The sequence below is a fragment of the Chiloscyllium plagiosum genome, chromosome 18 (genome assembly GCF_004010195.1).
Source record: "Chiloscyllium plagiosum isolate BGI_BamShark_2017 chromosome 18, ASM401019v2, whole genome shotgun sequence".
Taxonomy (NCBI): domain Eukaryota; kingdom Metazoa; phylum Chordata; class Chondrichthyes; order Orectolobiformes; family Hemiscylliidae; genus Chiloscyllium; species Chiloscyllium plagiosum.
Window position 1 is genome coordinate 28271471 of NC_057727.1, and position 17992 is coordinate 28289462.

Genomic DNA, 17992 nt, shown 5'->3' on the forward strand with positions numbered 1-17992 from the left:
AAGTTACATTCATCCATGCTATTGAGATACACAAAAGTACATTTTCATAAAATCGATGTGCTTACCACATAAAGCAATTTAAAATCAATCACACAAATCTTGGGGTTACATGGTCAAACCAAATTGTGAAGGTATGCGATGTAAATTTAATCGTTAATATATTTCCTTGCAACAAACTGCTGCAGACTCAATGGCCTCTTTCTGTGTTGTGAATTATATGGATTTTATGAAACTCAACCTTCTATTTTTAGAAGTTATTTTCGAAATACAGAGGTCATTTTATCATGGCTATTCTCAAATCAAAATTCAGGTATTAAGATAGCTTCAAAGTTAAATGCAGGTTAATAAAAACAAGAAATATTTTAAAACTGAAACAGAATCTGTTCCATAATCAAGAATTGTATCCTGAGAGTACAAGCATCTACAAAAGAGGTATCAGACTGATATTTATTCTGATGTATATTTATTTCAGAGCTACACCATTTGGTTTTATTAATACTTCAAGTATTTGTGGAATTTGAAAATAATATTTTAATTCCACCATATTATTTTTCATTAATCAGTATAAGCTCATATTGTCCATAGATTTAAGATTTTATTTATTAGGTGAGACGTATAAAGGGAAGCATCCAATTATGAGAACAAACTGACAATATGTTGTGATGAGGATGATTGACCTAACTTTTGTTTTTTTCTTTTATGCTGTATGACACAGGAAAATCCATCTCTAGTTTCCTATAAGCAGCAGCGCCAAGATTTAAAAGCATAAAAATAAGAAATAGGAACTGTCGAAGACCATTTGGGTCCTCAACTCGGCTACACCATTGATGTTTGATCTTTTACTTCAGCTCCACCCTCCTATCCAATCTCAGTATCTCTTGATCCCCTGAAAGGACAAATATCTGTCTACCTCAGCCATAAATACATCCAACAATAGAATGTCCTGAACCTACAGAGGCTGAGAATTCCAAAGATTCTAAGTGGAGAAATTTCTCCTCATCTCAAACACATAATCAATCTCTTATCCTTATGCTTTCCTTCACCCTGAGGTAACATGGTTTAATGGAAGGGAAACATTTTTGCCAAATTTTTAGTGTTTTTCATGACTCTTGATAGTAGGATAGATAAACGTGATCTGGACATAGAGTCACAGAGATGCACAGCACTAAAACAGATCCTTCTGCCCAACTCATCCATACCAACCAGATTTCCTAACTTAATCTAGTCCCATTTGCCAGCACTTGGATACTATCCCTCTAAATCCATCCTATTCATGTATCCATCTAGATGCCTTTTACATGTTGTAATTGTGCCAGCCTCCACCACTTACTCTGGCAGCTCACTCCATACACACACCACCTTTTGCATGAAAAGTTGTCCCTTAGGTCCTTTTGTATTTTTCCCCTCTCACCCTAAACCTATGCCCTCTAGTTCTGGACTCCCACAACCCAATGAAAAGACTTTCTCCACTTATCCTATCCATACCCCTCATGATTTTACCCTAATGTCACCCCTCAGCCTCTGAACCTCCAGAGAAAACAGCCCTAGCCTAATCAATCTCTCCCTATAGCTCAAACCCTCCAACCCTGGCATAATCCTTGTCAATCTTTGCTGAACCCTTTCAAGTTTCACACCATCCTTCTGATTGGACAGATACCAGAAATGCACACAATATTCCAAAAATGGCCTAACCAATGTTCTGTACAGCTGCAACATGACTTCCCAATTCCTATACTCAATGCTCTGATCAATAAAGGAAAGTATACTAAACACCAATCAACCCCACCGCCCCGTGGCCGAACATTTCAACTCCCCCTTCCACATGCAGGTCCTGGGCCTCCTCCACTGCCACTCCCTCACCACCCGATGCCTGGAGGAACTACGCCTCATCCTCTGCCTCGGAACACTTCACCCCCAGGACTTCACCAGTTTCATTTCCCCTACCCCACCTTACCCCAGTTCCAACCTGCCAGCTCAGCACCATCCTCATGACCTGTCCTATCTGCCAATCTTCCTTCCCACCTATCCTCTCCACCCTCTTCTCTGACCTATCACCTTCATCCCAACCTCCATCCACCTATTGCACTCTTAGCTATCTTCTTCCCAGATCCCCCCCACTCCCTCACCTTCCATTTATCTCTCCACCCTGGAGGTTCCCTGCCTCATTCCTGATGAAGAACTTTTGCCTGAAACATCGATTTTCCTGCTCCTCGGATGCTGTCTGATCTACTGTGCTTTTCTAGCACCACTCTCATCTAGACTCTGATCTCCAGAATCAGCAGTCCTCACTTTCGCCAATCTTCTTCACCATCCTACCTACCCGAGATTCCACTTTCAATGAAATATGATTCTGCACACCAAAGGCTCTTCGTTCAGCAATACTCCCCAGGACCTTACCATTAAGTGTATAACTCCTTCCCTGGTTTGCAGCACCTCACATTTATCTAAATTCATCTAAATTAAACTCCATCTGCCACTTCTCAGCCCATTGGCCCATCTGATCAAGATCCTGTTGTACTCTGAGGTAACCTTCTTCACAGTCAACTACATCTCCAATTTTGGTGTCATCTGCAAACTGATTAACCTCCTATGTTCACATCCAAATTGTTTATATAAACGATGAATAGCAGTGGACCCAGCACCGATTCTTGTGGCACACCACTGGTTATAGGCCTCCAGTCTGAAAAGTAACACTCCACCACCACCCTCTGTCTTCTACCTTTGAGCCAGTTCTGTATCCAAATGGCTAGTTCTCCCTGTATTCCACGTGAACTAACCTTGCTACCAGTCTACCATGAGCAACCTTGTCGAGCGGCTTACTGAATCAGTCCACCGCTTTGCTCTCATCAATTTTCTTCATTAATCTTTCAAAAAACTCAATCAAGTTAGTGAGACATGATTTCCCATGCACAAAGCCTTGCTGACTATCCTGAATCAGTCCTTGCCTTTCCAGATGCATATAAGTCCTGTCCCTCAGGATTTTCTCCAACAACTTGCTTACCACTGACATCTGGCTCACCGGTCTATAATTCCCTGGCTTGTCCTTACCACCTTTCTTAAATAACGGTACCACGTTAGCCAACCTCCAGTCTTCTGGCACCTCACCTGTGACCATCGGTTAATCAAACATCTCAGTAAGAGCCCCAGCAATCACTTCCCTAGATTCTCACAGTGTTCTAGGGTATACCTGATCGGGTCCTGGGGATTTATCCACCTTTATGCGTTTCAAGACATCCAAATTGTTCAGACATCCAGCACCTCCTCCTCCTCTGTAATATGGACATTTTTCTAGATGTCACCATCTTCTTCACATTCAGTACCTTCCATGTCCTTCTCCACAGTAAACATGATGCAAAATACTCATTTCATATCTCCCTTAACTCCTACAGCTCCACACAAAAGCTGTTTCGCAGATCTTTGCAGTGCCCTATTCTCTCCTTAGTTATCCTTTTGTCCTTATATATTTCTAAAATCCCTTTGGATTCTCCTTAACCCTATTTGCCAAAGCTATCTCATGTCCCCCTGATTTCCTTCTTAGGTATATGATCTTCACAGAGTCATTAAGACAGCCAAGGACAAATAGCGATCCAAACTAGAGACCTAGACAGACACCAGGCGGCTATGGCAAGGACTGAATGACATCACAAGTTCTAAAAAGAGACAATGCAAGATAGCAGACGATGACACATCCCTCCCAGATCGTCTCAAGGCCTTCTATGCTCACTGTGAGCAGAATTCCGGCGGAGAGGTAATACCTATTCCAACAAGTCCTGATGAACCTATCCCAGCAGTCACTGCATCAGAGGTCAGATCAGCTTTCCTTCATGTGAATCCAAGAAAAGCAATGGAACCAGACGGAGTACCAGGCTGTGCACTGACAGCATGTGCAGATCAATGGCAGCGGTCTTCTCGGACATCTTCAACCTCTCCCTGCAGCAGGCCACTCTCCCTGCCTGTTTCAAGAGGGCTAACATCATCCCTGTGCCTAAGAAGGCTCATGCAGTATGTTTCAATGACTACCGCCCCTTGGCCCTAATTTCGGTGGTCATGAAGTGCTTTGAAAGGCTGGCCATGGCATTAATCAACTGCAAACTGATTAACCTCCTATGTTCACATGCAAATTGTTTATATAAACGATGAATAGCAGTGGACCCAGACCCACTACTCTTGACCCACTCCAAGTTGCCTTTTGGACCAACAGATCCACATCAGATGTCATGTCACTTGCCTTTCACTCCTCCCTAGAACATCTTGATACCAAGAACAGCTACGTAAGAATCCTACTCATTGACTACAGTTCAGTCTTCAACACTATTATCACACGAGGCTGATTACTAAACTTAGTGATCTCGGATTAATACACAATCTCTGCAACTGGATCCTCAGTTTTGACCCACAGGCCATAATCAGTAAAGATTGGGGACAATATTTCATCCTCACTAACACTCAACACTGGACCTCCCCAGGGGTGTGTACTCAGCCCCCTACTGTACTCACTGTATATCAATGACTGTGGTGCCAAATACCAGTCTAATGCCATTTACAAGTTCACTGATGACACCACCATAGTCGGTCAAATCTCAGATAGCGAAGAAACAGACTACAGACGGGAGGTGGAAGACCTGGAAAAATGGTGCACTGAGAACAACCAAGCCGACAAAACCAAGGAACTCATTATTGACTTTCGGCGGGATGTTACTCATGTGTGCTTACACATTAACAGCACAGAGGTGGAATGAACGGAGACTGTCAAGCTCCTGGGAGTGGTAATTCACAACAAGCTTTCTTGAACTCTTCATGTGTACCCGGTGGTTACAAAGGCCCAACAATGTCTCTTCTTCCTCAGGCAGCTGAGGAAATTTGGCATGACGGTGAATACCCTTGCCAACATTTATAGGTGCGCCATCGAGAGCATTCTGTTTGGATGTATCACTATCTGGTATGGCAATTGTACCATTCAAGATCAGAGACGGTTACAGAGATTGGTGAACTCGGCCCGGACAATATTCCTGATGAAGGGCTTTTGCCCGAAACATCGATTTCGAAGCTCCTTGGATGCTGCCTGAACTGCTGTGCTCTTCCAGCAGCACTAATCCAGAATTTGGTTTCCAGCATCTGCAGTCATTGTTTTTACCTCATTCACAAAGGCCAACCTCCCATCTATATGATTCCATCAACCAGGCCCGATGTCAAGGAAAGGCTGCCAGCATTCTCAAAGATCCATCCCACCCTGGCAATGTTTTTCTACAACCTCTACCGTCAGGGAGAAGGTACAGAAGCTTAAACACACACACCAGCTGGTTTTGAAACAGTTTCTCCCCTTCTGTTGTTAGAATGCTGAATGGACTCACAAACTCTTAGCATTTGCCTGTACCTGTGTTTTTGTTTTTGCCACTGGTTACCTAGTATTTATTTATCTATGTTACTTAAGTCTGTGATCTGCCTGCATTGCTCGCAAGACAAACTTTTCACAATGCCTCGGTACACGTGACAACAAATTCAATTCAGTTCAATTCAATTCAATTACTAAGGAATCTAAGGATTCACTTGATCTCTGCTGTCTATACCTGACATACACTTCCTTCTTTTTCTTGATCAAGACCTCAGTTTCTCTAGTCATCCAGTATTCCCTACACCTACCAGCTTTGCCTTTCACCCATCATGAACATTCTGTCTCTGGACTCTTGTTATCTCACTTTTGAAGGCTTCTCATTTTCCAGTCATCCCTTTACCTGTGAACATCTTCACCCAATCAACTTTTGAAAGTTCTTGCTTAATACTGTCAAAATTGGTCTTCCTCCAATTTAGAACTTTAAGATTCTATCTATTCTTTTCCATCACTATTTTAAAACTAATAGAATTAAGGTCACTGGCCCCAAAGTATTCCCCCACTGACATCTCAGTCACCGGCCCCACCTTATTTCCCAAGAGTAGGTCATGTTGTGCACTTTCAGAGTCAAGATTAGAGTGATGCTGGAAAAGCACAGTAGGTCAGGCAGCATCCGAGAAGCAGGAAAATCGACGTTTTGGACAAAAGCTCTTAATCAGGAATGAGGCCTCATTCTTGATGAAGGGCTTTTGCCCAAAATGTTGATTTTCCCGCTTCTCGGATGCTGCCTGACCTGCTGTGCTTTTCCAGCACCACTCTAATCTTGACTCTGATCTCCAGCATCTGCAGTCCTCACTTTTGCCATGTTTTGCACTTTCTCTAGTAGGTACATCCATATACTGAATCAGAAAATTTTCTTGTACACACTTAATAACTTCCTCTCCATCTAAACCCTTAACACTATGGCAGTCCCAGTCTATGTTTGGAAAGTTAAAATCCCCTACCATTACCACCCTGTTATAACTGAAATCTCTTTACAAATGTTTTTCTCAATTTCCCGCTGACTACCGGAGTGGAGGGGTCTAAAGTACAATCCCAAAAAGGTGATCATCCCTTTATTTCTCAGTTCCACTCAAATAACTTCCCTGGACATATTCCTAGGAATATCCTCTCTAAGTACAGCTGGACGGTTATCCTTATCAAAAATGTCATTCCCTCTTCTCTCTTGCACCCCTCCCCACTTTGTATCAATGTAACATGCTTGGCTTTCAAAAAAGTATCAGTAAGGTGTCACACAAAAGGTTAATACACAAGATTGGGTTCATGGATAGATAGGAAGCAGAAGGTAGAGAAAACATTTGAAAACCATGTCAACAATATTGTTGGTAATGTAGAGTTAATTGGGAATACAACCAATAAGAATGGTACAAAGATCTACAAACAGGTGTAGACAGATTAAATGAGTGGGAAACAAGATAGCAGGTGGAGTACAGTTTGGGGAATTGTGAGGTTATTCACTTTTGACATAAGAATAGAAAGGCAGATTTCTTTTGAAAAAACATAGAATTTAAATATGGATATAAGATATATGCATGGTCACAAACTTAAATGTTCAGGTGTGACTTCAAAAATACCATGCCGTTCCCTCCAGGATCCAGTAGGTATATAATAGATTCTACCATTGTTCCAAAAGGTGCATTTGTGGGTTCACCATTGGACATTCTAAGCCCTATTTTCTCCCTTAGACATTATTGTTGCTGCGTGCAATCTGTTGTGCCTTAACTCCAATACCCAATTCATAGACGGGATGATCCCTAGTCACATACTTTGATGATTATGAGAGAGTCACTGAGATGTGGTGATTGAAAACCAACACATCCTCTCAAGTGGAAGATGCTCCATAACTCTCATTTCTGATAATATTCTCAATTCCTAATGTTATAGTAAGACTACAGCAGATGTTGGAACAGTTTGGGTGAATATATAAGGGTGCAGATTATACTTTCCTCTCCCCCCCCCCCCCCCCCAATCTGTCCAGGTGTGCTAACTGGTAGGTCATGGTGACCTTGAAGCCTTTGGCAGGCATCCCTGGACATATTCCCAGGAATATCCTCTCTAAGTACAGCTGGACAGTTATCCTTATCAAAAATGTCATTCCCTCTTCTCTCTTGCACCCCTCCCCACTTTGTATCGATGTAACATGCTTGGCTTTCAAAAAAATATCAGTAAGGTGTCACACAGGCCTCTGGCCCACTTACAGTTTCCTGTACAGCTGCAAGCTCACCATCCTCAGTGCCTGCGAGGATGTGGAATGGCAGGGCATTTCTGGAAGAAGCTGTTGAGGTGTCCATTATTGAGCTTCCTCCCAAATGATACCAACTTGACTCCATGGGGCATGTGGAGTGAAGTGCCTCATCCCCCTCTTGCTATGGCATTATTGCTAAGCACCCAATCCTAGAGAAAATCAAGAGCTCAAATGCTGGAGCCAGCAGAAAGGTGAGCATACAGATGGACTCCTCTACTTTTTATTCCAGTCAACTTAGGGTCTCAGGCACACCTGTCTGATGTTTCTCTGCTCTCTCTGCAGGTTCAGGATGTTACATATATCCGAATACAGAAGCACAGCTTCTGCACAGGTCACTGGTAGTCTCTTGAGTGCCAGAGACCTTGAGTGTCTCTTCCGCCACTGGCTATAGTGACATGTCAATGATGTGCCTATTAAATTGTGTCCTCAAGTCTATTCTAGCTAAGGTACTATTATTGCTTGCCCAAGTCCCTCTGAAAACATCTCACTTGCAGATAATGAGACAAAAATTGTATGAGATGACTTGTACCAGACATTGGTGAATGTAATGTAATCTTACACAATTTAAGTCATATTTTAACTGCAAAATGAAAAGTCTCAGTCTTAATATTCTTTCTAGTATGCAATTATACCTCACTCCAACTTAAAGGTACAATGTTCCATGTCCAATTAACAAGATCACAAGAAACAAAGATTAAATTACAAAGTTTCTTGAGTGGAAGGAAGAGCAATTGTATTCCCACTAACACCAAAAAAAAAGACATCAAACACAAAGTTAAAAAGGGGACACTGCTCAGAAAAAAAGGAAAACAAGAAAATACGTTCCTCAAAGTCCTTAGGATGTTATATTTTAACCTGATATGATTGTAATGATTGAGGGAAGTCCTGGATCAACAGCAGTTGTGAATATTTCAAATATCTTAGACTCCTTGGATATGGGATATTTCTCCAATTTGCTTTGCCACTAGAATTTATCTTTCCTGAGAGAAAAAAGCTGTTGGTGAGACAGAGAGAAAGAGACAGCCATCTCCAGTTTCATTTACAAATCCATCTTCTCAGTTCTGCCAAAGCAATTACTTGAAATGCAGCTCATTTGTGTGTTCTTGTGCCTGAGCTAATTGTGAGAAAGCTCTATAATTATAAAAAATGTTGTTTTATCTCCAACACATTAACATCTCATAAAGGTGCAAATCAAGTAGGAGATGAAGGTTATGTCTGGTTACTTTCAGTCTCTTTTGATTAAAATGTTCATTTCTATTCAGGTGATTCCTGTTTATTAATGGTTTCATTAAGCTTGTTCAACTTGTGGTCAGATGATTACTGCAGTTTCTAAGTAACTGTATTTTTTTCTTTTTTGAAGCCAGCTGCCTCATCAATGACTTTCTCTCCACCATAATGTCAGAGATGGGGATTGCCACTGAAAGTTACTCAATATTCAGGATAATTCACAACTCCTCAGATGCTGAAGCAGTCATGTATAAATACACATTAGAGTTGATAAGTGGGAAGTGATATATGTGCCACACCGTTGCTAAATAATGTGCATCTTCAGCAAGAGGGAATCTAATTCCTTGACATTCCACAGCATGACCATAACTGAATCCTCCACTATCAACATACTGGGGCTACCATTGACCAGAAACTATATAAACATAAAAGCAGTTTAGGTGCTAGGAATTCTCTGGCAAGTAACTAACCCACTCTCTCCTCAATGCTTGTTCACTGTCCTCAAAGTAATTTGCAGGAATGTGATTAAATATTCTCCACTTTCCTGGATTAAGGGAGATCCAACAACAATCAAAAAGCTTAACACCATCCAGGCAGGATGAACAGCTGCTTAACTAGCAAACCATCCAGTACCTTCAACATTCACTTCCTCCACCAACAACACAGTGACAGCAGGATGAACCATCTACATGAAGCACTGCTATAATTCTTCAACTACACCATCCAAATCTGTGACTTTTACCACCCAGAAGGGCAAGGAAAGTGGAAACATAGATACACAACCAACTGCAATTTCCCCTACAACTCACACAACTATATTGCCATACATTAACTAGTCAAAATCCTGGAACTCCCTCCCTAATAGCACTGTGGGTGTATCTACAACTAATGGACTGGAGCAGTTCAAATAGGCAGATTACCATTATGTACTTAAGGGAAATCAGAAATGGGAAATAAGTACTGGACTAGCCCTTGTCACCCACATCCTGTGAATGAATAAAAACAAAGTCTCAAATATTCCACTGAACACCCCAATGGTCACTTACCTGCAACCCTTTGTAAACTTGAGGCCATCCCAAACTCTGTTTGCCCAGACCTTAGTTTGAAGAAAGTTTCATTCCCTCATCACCATTGTGTTCCCAGTTGACTGACATTGTCACAACAAAGTGAGAATAGATGACTTGGTTCCCCTCTTTTCAACCTTCTTAGTTTACTCCAACAATAATGTTATGTTCTTTTTAATATCAGACCATGCCTCCTGCCAATTAAGATGTAGTCAACTAGGTAACTGAAAACTAGAATGATACAATTACAAAGTTTTTTTGTAACCTGCAGCAGCACGGTGGCTCAATGGTTAGCACTGCTGCATCACAGTGCCAGGGACCTGGACTTGACTTCTAGCCTTGGGTGACTGTCTGTGTGGAGTTTGCAAATTCTCTGTGTCTGCGTGAGTTTCTTCCAGGTGCTCAATTTCCCCCCACAGTCTAAAGATGTATTGGTTAGGTGGATTGGCCATGCTAAATTGCCCATAGTGTCCAGGGATGTGCAGGCTAGGCAGATTAGCCATGGAAAATGCAGGGTTACAGGGATACAATAGTGGGGTGAGTCTGGATGGGATGCTCTTTGGAGGATCAGTATAGACTCAATGGGCTGAATGGCCTGCTTCCACACTGTGGGGATTCTATGAAAACAATAAATTTTATTATTTGCTGATATCAAGAAAATAATAGATACTAAAACCTGAATATACATACATCTACAAAGTTAAAAAGGGATAGTGTTCATTACAGAAAGAAGGAAATATCATGGTTTGAATTTTTTGAGTGTGTCTTTTGAGATGTGATGCTTTAAACTGAGACTATAGCTTTTAAGTGAGGAAACCTCAATAGTAGCAAATAATTTAGCCATCCTTCACATTTTTGTTGTTAGGTTGTTGATTTTTTTTAAAATCAGCTGTGTTACTGGATATTTGTTATTCTTGACAGGCCGAAAGCGCAAACTTTCTTTACTTTATTCCAGCCACAAATCAAATTGTCCTGCTCTGCCTAAAGTAGCTCCCTGAAATATAGTTGGCTCGTATAGGACAAGACGCGACTTCCCTGGCTGTCAATAAGCAATATACATATAAGTACAAGGAGCCGAGTGCAAAGTCTGAGTAAGCTTTAACCACCTGCACGTCTTTACTCTTTCCCAAGAACCCTCTTACTGACACACTAAAATGTAACATGTTCCCACATGGAAAATCTTTTATTTTCCCCACAAATATCGTTTATAAGAACCCAATATACTACAGAATGTCCACTTCTCTCTCAGTCCATTTTAAACAATCAGCAGTCACTATTTCCTTAGACATAAACTCGTGACAGCTGTCAACAGGTGTGCTTGAGCAGGCACTGACCATATTTAATGCTGCAGATACCAGTCTTGTAATCTGTATTTCTGTGATATACCTGAACCAACACTTTTCATTTACATGGCCTAGATCCCCCTCTGGATGCATCCTCTCTGCAGTCTGGTTCGCTTCTTTTAGTGGTTTGGAACAGTTCTGCCTTTTCTGTAAAGCTTTTCTTATTTCTCTGACTTGTTTCAGAAGTAATTACGTCTTCCTTATCGTTTGCTGTGATATGAAAGTTTCCAGACCCTAATCTGTCTGTGTTTCAGGGTCTGTATGTTAGCTTGTAATTATCAGTCAGCATGGCTGCCTTTCTAAACCCTGCTACTCTCTGCTCCTCTAAATTTCTGAGGATAGGCTTTCCAGCAAAATCCAACAGATACCCACTGACTCCCACAATTACTGGGACTACATTTCCTCACACCCTGCTTCCATAAACATTCCATTCCATTCTCCCAGTTTCTCGATTTCCAGTGATGCCATCTTGCACAGGTCTGCCTCCAACATGCTCTCCTTTATCTTCAACTGATCATTCCTTCACATCATGGTTGACAGGACACCTAACTGTGTCCAACTCATTCCTCACACTCCTGCTCTCACCTCTTCCCTCCTCATCCCAAACAACATGTCATCACTTTCCATCCACAGCTTCTGCATTCAAAGGATCTTCATCCACCATTTGTACCACCTCCAACAAGTCACCACCACCAACCATATCATCCGTTCCTTCTTGTCAGTACTCCACAGGTATCATTCCTGCTCTGTTACAAAGGCTCACTCCTCCATTCATCATTCTTCAAGTTCCTTCCACCCCACACTTTGCAGAACATCTCTACTTTGTCCATAAGAATGATCCTGACCTTTCAGTTGCTTGCCTTTCCAATACAATATCTTGCTCTTATGCTAACATTTTTATCCTGGGCATACTCCCATGCTCCATTGATACCCAATCAAGCTGGAGGAAGAACAGAACCTCATTTTCTGCTTTGGTATTTTACAGTTTTCAGGTCTCAATATTGAATTCAACAACTTCAGAGCATGAATACCACCCTCCATTTGTTTACATCCTCTTCCCCATTTTACCCACACTTTGTTTGCATGGGTTTCTCTATCAGCAAAACTGATCTACTTTCTATTATTCACACCTACCATTAACATTTGTTTTGAATCTATAACATTCCTCTACTACCATTAGCACGCACTTGTTTTTCTGTGGACACCTGCACAATCTGTTCCACTCGCTCGCCTTTTTCTGAACAGCATAGAAAACACAATTTTTCAGCTCCTTTCACTTCTGATAAGTCATATCAAACTCAGCATGTTAAGTTTGTTTCTCCACAGTTGCTGCCCAACCTGCTGAGTTCCATTATTTTTTGATGTTGAGGTGCCTGTGTTGGACTGGGGTGGAAAAATCAGAAGTCACACGACACCAGGTTATAGTTCACCAGGTTTATTTGAAATCACAATCTTTTGGAATGCAGTGCACCTGACAAAGGGGCTGCGCTCTGAAAACTTGCAATTTCAAATAAACCTGGTGGACTACAACCAGGTATCACATGACTTCTGTTTTCATTTCAGATCTCCAACATCTGCAGTTAAAGTGAAATTTAATGAAATCAGTTAGTTAAGTTGAATGAAGTCAGAAGTAAATGTTGTAACATATGTATGTTTTATTCTTATTTTTTCCTTTTTTGTGCAACCACCACCAGTACAATTAAAACTACATACTTTTTAAAAAATGTGTATATATGCTTTATATTGAGTATCGATACTTAAAGAGTTAAAATAAAGAAGGGTTTGTTTAATTAAATTCTCAGCTGGTTTCCTACCTTTTGTCTGTCACACAAGAATACCTGGGTAAAAGGTTTGAGTACTCCTTTGTCGGCAACACTTGCATTTCTCCTATCAGATTACAGTTCTTTCATTTTCTACTCTGCCTGACTTTTTGAACTGAACCAGTTCTTGTACAGATGACATTACCATAAGTGGTAGGAAATTCTAACATATTGACCCAGTAGCAATAAAACAATAAGCCTGTCACGATAATGTGAAGTGACAAAGGAAATATAAAGAGAGTGGTTTTCTTCTAATATTACTGTTTTTGTTAATCTCTACAGCAGAGGTCTCAGAATTGTTAAAACAAACTTGAAAATTTGCTGCACTGTATCACATATTCTGCAACATCAGCACTGGCGATAGTGGAGGTAAGGGTCCAGTGGCAAGGGATACAATCAATCATACTTCTTCTTGGTAGGTATAAAGTTCCTGCAGTCAATTCCTGATGGAAACTGTGTCAATTCGCAAATATTCTAAATTTCCAGCCTCCAATGTTATGAATGATTAGAAAGGTCAGAAATGAACATCTGTGGTGTTCTTTTCTCTCTGATGGTGATTTGGCTCATTTAGTTAATCCTCTGGCAACCCCCACATGATATTGATAGTGAGGGACTTAATGCTTGTACGGTCACTAAAGATAGGAGAAAGTGAGGACTGTAGATGCTGGAGACCAGAGTTGAAAAGTGTGGTGCTGGAAAAGCAGCAGGCCAGGCAGCATCCGAGGAGCAGGAGAATCGAATGTTCACTAAAGATCACAGGACGTTATTTTCACATTAGTAATAAACATTGTCTGTCACCAGAGTAGCACAAAATTTCCTGCAAAGTAATGGATGTAATTTAAATTTTTAAAAAAAGAGCAGCAGATGTCATCAATAGAAACAAAAATAGAAACTACTGGAAAACTTAGCAGGTCTGGCAGCATCTGTGGAGAGAAAGAGTTAACATTTCGGGTCGAGTGACCCTTCCTCAGAACTGAGTTCTCAGAGTTCCTCAGTTCTGAGGAAGGGTCATTTGACCCAAAATGTTAACTCTGATTTCTCTGCACAGCTGCTGACAGACCTGCTGAGCTTTTCTAGCGATTTGTTTTTGTTGTAGCTGTAATCTAAGCTGGGCTGTAAAATTGCATGGATTCCTCCATTATTTTGAAATTATGCATAGAGCTGGATGCAATAGGGTAATCGCTGTATTGCCACACTCATGCCATACTAGCAGATTAAAGATAATTGTTATTTTTAAAATTCTTTGATGGGATCTGATTGTCCCTGGCAAGGTCAGCATTTGTTGCCCATCCCATATTGCCATTGAGAAAGTGGCACTTTGCTGAACTCTTGCAGCCCATCTAATGTAGATACTTTGACAGTAATGGTAGAGTGCTATAGGCCTTCGATGAAGCAACAGTAAAGGTACACCAATCTAACTCCATGTCAAGCTGTAAGATACCTGGAAGAGAAAATGCAGATGAACCTGTGCCATGGATTGCTCCTATTACTGGAGACTTATCCATTTATCTCAACATTCGCACATTTGTTCAAAATCAGCTTTGATGATGGGGACAATTACTCTTATCCCTGCTGTTTCATTTAACTCTTGCATTTGGGCGAGAGCTAGGCTACGCTGGGATCTGGAGCCAAACTAATCAGGCAGCACCCAAAACAATCACCAGTAAGACTATTGACGAGTATGCAGCACTAATTACACTGTTAATGTCTTTCAGCATTCACTGCTGATTGGGAAGACACTTACAGATAGTGGAGCTCTGAAGAAGAATAACACCAGATTCAAAACATTAACTCTGCTTCTCTCTCCACAGATGCCACCAGACCTGTTGAGTTTCTCCTGGATTCTCTGTGCTTATTATAGGTCGTGGTAATTGGTAAAAATTGACCTATTTGAAGGAAGCAGTTTTGCTAACAGCATACTCTTCTACTTTCCCCATTGACTGTCATTCAATCTCCAGCCTGATAGTGATGGAAAAGTGAGGGCTGGCACAGGATATGAGGTTGAGTGTGATTATCTCAAATTCAGCTAATTCCCAATATTCATGGTGGAGAACATCAAGCAGCTTATTCTGTCACCACAAATTGTGACCACAATGTCAGCTTTACAAACGTGCACTTTCACTGCTTGCACTGTAGACAAACATCTACAAATAGTAGGTTGACGAGGACAACACCAAGGAATTATTTTCTCATCTTGTTTCCGGAATCACCTGACGTAGATTCATTGTGTAGAAACACATAAAGGTTACAACACTAATCAAGCCCAAAAACTTTATATTTGCTCCAAAACAGCAAATCATCCCGCCCTCAAACTACTTTTGCTTCACTAATCTATTCATTCTAACATTCAATATTGAAGTTTCTTGTCATCATTCATCCTAGAGTACCACAGCCTCACATCTATGCTGTGAAATTTCCACCCCTCAATTCTAGATTTCTAGGGATCGGTGCTAGGACCCCAGCTATTTAAAATATATATTTATGATTTGGATGAGGGAACAAAATGTAACATCTTAAAGTTTGCAGAGATACGAAGTTGGGTGTGAGGGTGAACTGTGATGAGGTTGCAGGGATCCTTCAGCATGATCTGGACAGGTTGGGTGAGTGGGCAAATCAATGGTAGATGCAGTATAATTTGGATAAATATGAGGTTATTCATTTTGAAAGCAAAATCAAGGAGGCAATATACCAACTGAATAGCTGTAAATTCGCAGAGGGTAGGGTGCAAAGGTCATTAAAGGTAAGCATGCAGGTGCAATAGACAGTAAAGACGACAAGTGATATGTTGGCCTTCATTGTAAGAGGTTGAGTACAGGAGCAGGGATGTTTTGTTGTACTTTTACAGGACCTTGGGGAGGCACACCTGTGTGCGCGGTTTTGGTCTCTTTTTCTCAGGATGCTCTTGCTCTGAAGAAGTGCTGTGAAGCTTTACCAGGCTGATTCCAGGAATGGAGGGACTGACACATGAGAGATTGACTAGATTCAGATCGTTTTCACTTGAGTTCAGATGAATGAGTGGGGATTTCAGATACTTATAAAATTCTGACAGGGTAGATGCAAGAGGACATTCCCAATGATAGGTGTATGCAGAATCCGGGGACACAGTCAGGGTAGACCATTTAGGATGGAGATGAAGAGACATTTCTTCACCTTGAGTGGTGAGCTTGTGAAATTCATTTCCACAGGAAGTAATTGATGCATTCAAGAGGCAGCGAGATACAGTACTTGGGGGTGAATGGGATCAAAGGTCATGAGGAGAAAGTAGGATTAGGCTATTGAATTGGATGATCAGCCATGATCATGATTACAGACAGAGCGGACTTGAAGGGCCAAATGGCCTTCTCCTACTCCTATCTTCTATGTTGCTGTTACGCTTGTAACCATGGGTCCTTGTTGCAAACTGCTTAATTTATGGAAACTATCTACTGTGACCTGTTCATTCATTTCAGATTGATAAAACTATATATTTCTCTGAATCTTTATTGTTCAATTTTAAAAGCTTTACAATAATTGTAAACTTGCAGAGGTGGGCACAGCCAGAGGTGTCGGCTTCTGGATCTTCACTTGCTGTCCAACTCCAATTGAACAATCAGTTGTACTGCTGATTGAAAGGAGTTACATTAGTCAGATCCCAATTACATGTATTAGAATCATAATATGTTACCAAGTTTTGATTGATTGAGAAGGCGATAGACTGCCTGCTTGATGAGAAAAGAAAAATAGTACACCATTTGTTATCTCATCTGCTCTTGTTCCCTCGGTTACCTCTAAACAATGATGCACTTAGATTGTGTGACCACTCAGCAAAACACTTCAAATGCAGGACCATTCTTCAGAAGGGAAGGCATCCAATTTCTCATCATTTTCTGGGGAATCTAGTGACATGACATGGTAATGAGTAACAGGATGATGTTTAGCTAGTAGTTGGCAATTCGGGTAAAACAATGGACAACCAGGAGTAAAAGACAATGTTGCATGACTATTCACTTCCAAATACTTTTTGTTAATTTTAAATAAATTTTAATGCAGTTTTATCCTCCAAATTCCATATCCTTAGATCTGTTCCAGTAACCAATGTGACACCTGTTGAAGACCATTACATGCCCACAACATCGAATCTCAGATGTTAATCTAACGAGCCTGTAATTATCTGGATAAAAACTGAACCACTGTGGGTGCTGTAAAATCAGAAACGAAGCTCAGCAGATCTTCCAGGAAGAGAAATCAAAGTTAACGTCTCAGGTCCTGTAACACTGCATTGCACCACACTTTACATTTCCCTCTAAAATAAGAAAAAGTTAGGGTTGAGGCTACATTATCAAAATATTTTGAGGGGGGGCTGGTTTGGTCCATAAAAAAAAATTAGCTTAATTGCATCATTATTAAGGGAAGATGACAGAGAACAGAGGGAGGTGTAGGAGTACAGACAGCTGATGCTGCAGACTTGAAAGTGGGTAATCTTTGTGTGGTGAAAATGTTAGGGTTATCAAGGATTTCTGCAGATTTTGGAAAGAGGCCAAACGTGATGTCTTGTCGTATTAACGTAGAACAGTCTGACACAATAGTAAATAAGGAATTCGACTAACACAATATTTCTCTAGTTGTGTAAGTCCATCACAAACTTCACTTACCTTAATTTCAACTCAACGTTGAAATGACTTGAATGCAGATTTTGATTTTATTTCAGTAATTTAAATTGGAGGCAAACATTCCAAATTAAGCTCTGGGGTCGCAAAAGAAGAGTAGCAGTCCATCTCAATCTGCTTTTACATTTTTTTTCCTTCACTACTCTTTTTCTTAGTTTAATCTACTCAGTTTATGGAGTGCAGAGGACATTTCCAACGCGGCAGTGAGAGGCTTTTGGCATCAATCTCATTCAGCCTGAGCTGCCGTGAAATCGGGAA

The 17992-nt window shown here is 40.9% G+C and overlaps 1 long non-coding RNA gene across 1 annotated transcript; it reads right to left on the minus strand.

The window, feature by feature from the left end:
* Positions 1-16552: 16552 nt before the first annotated feature.
* Positions 16553-17986, minus strand: LOC122558996. The gene is made up of 2 exons (XR_006314305.1): positions 17720-17986; positions 16553-16689 (listed from the first exon to the last, which is right to left on the minus strand). It is a non-coding gene; the product is annotated as an uncharacterized LOC122558996 (long non-coding RNA).
* Positions 17987-17992: the final 6 nt, after the last annotated feature.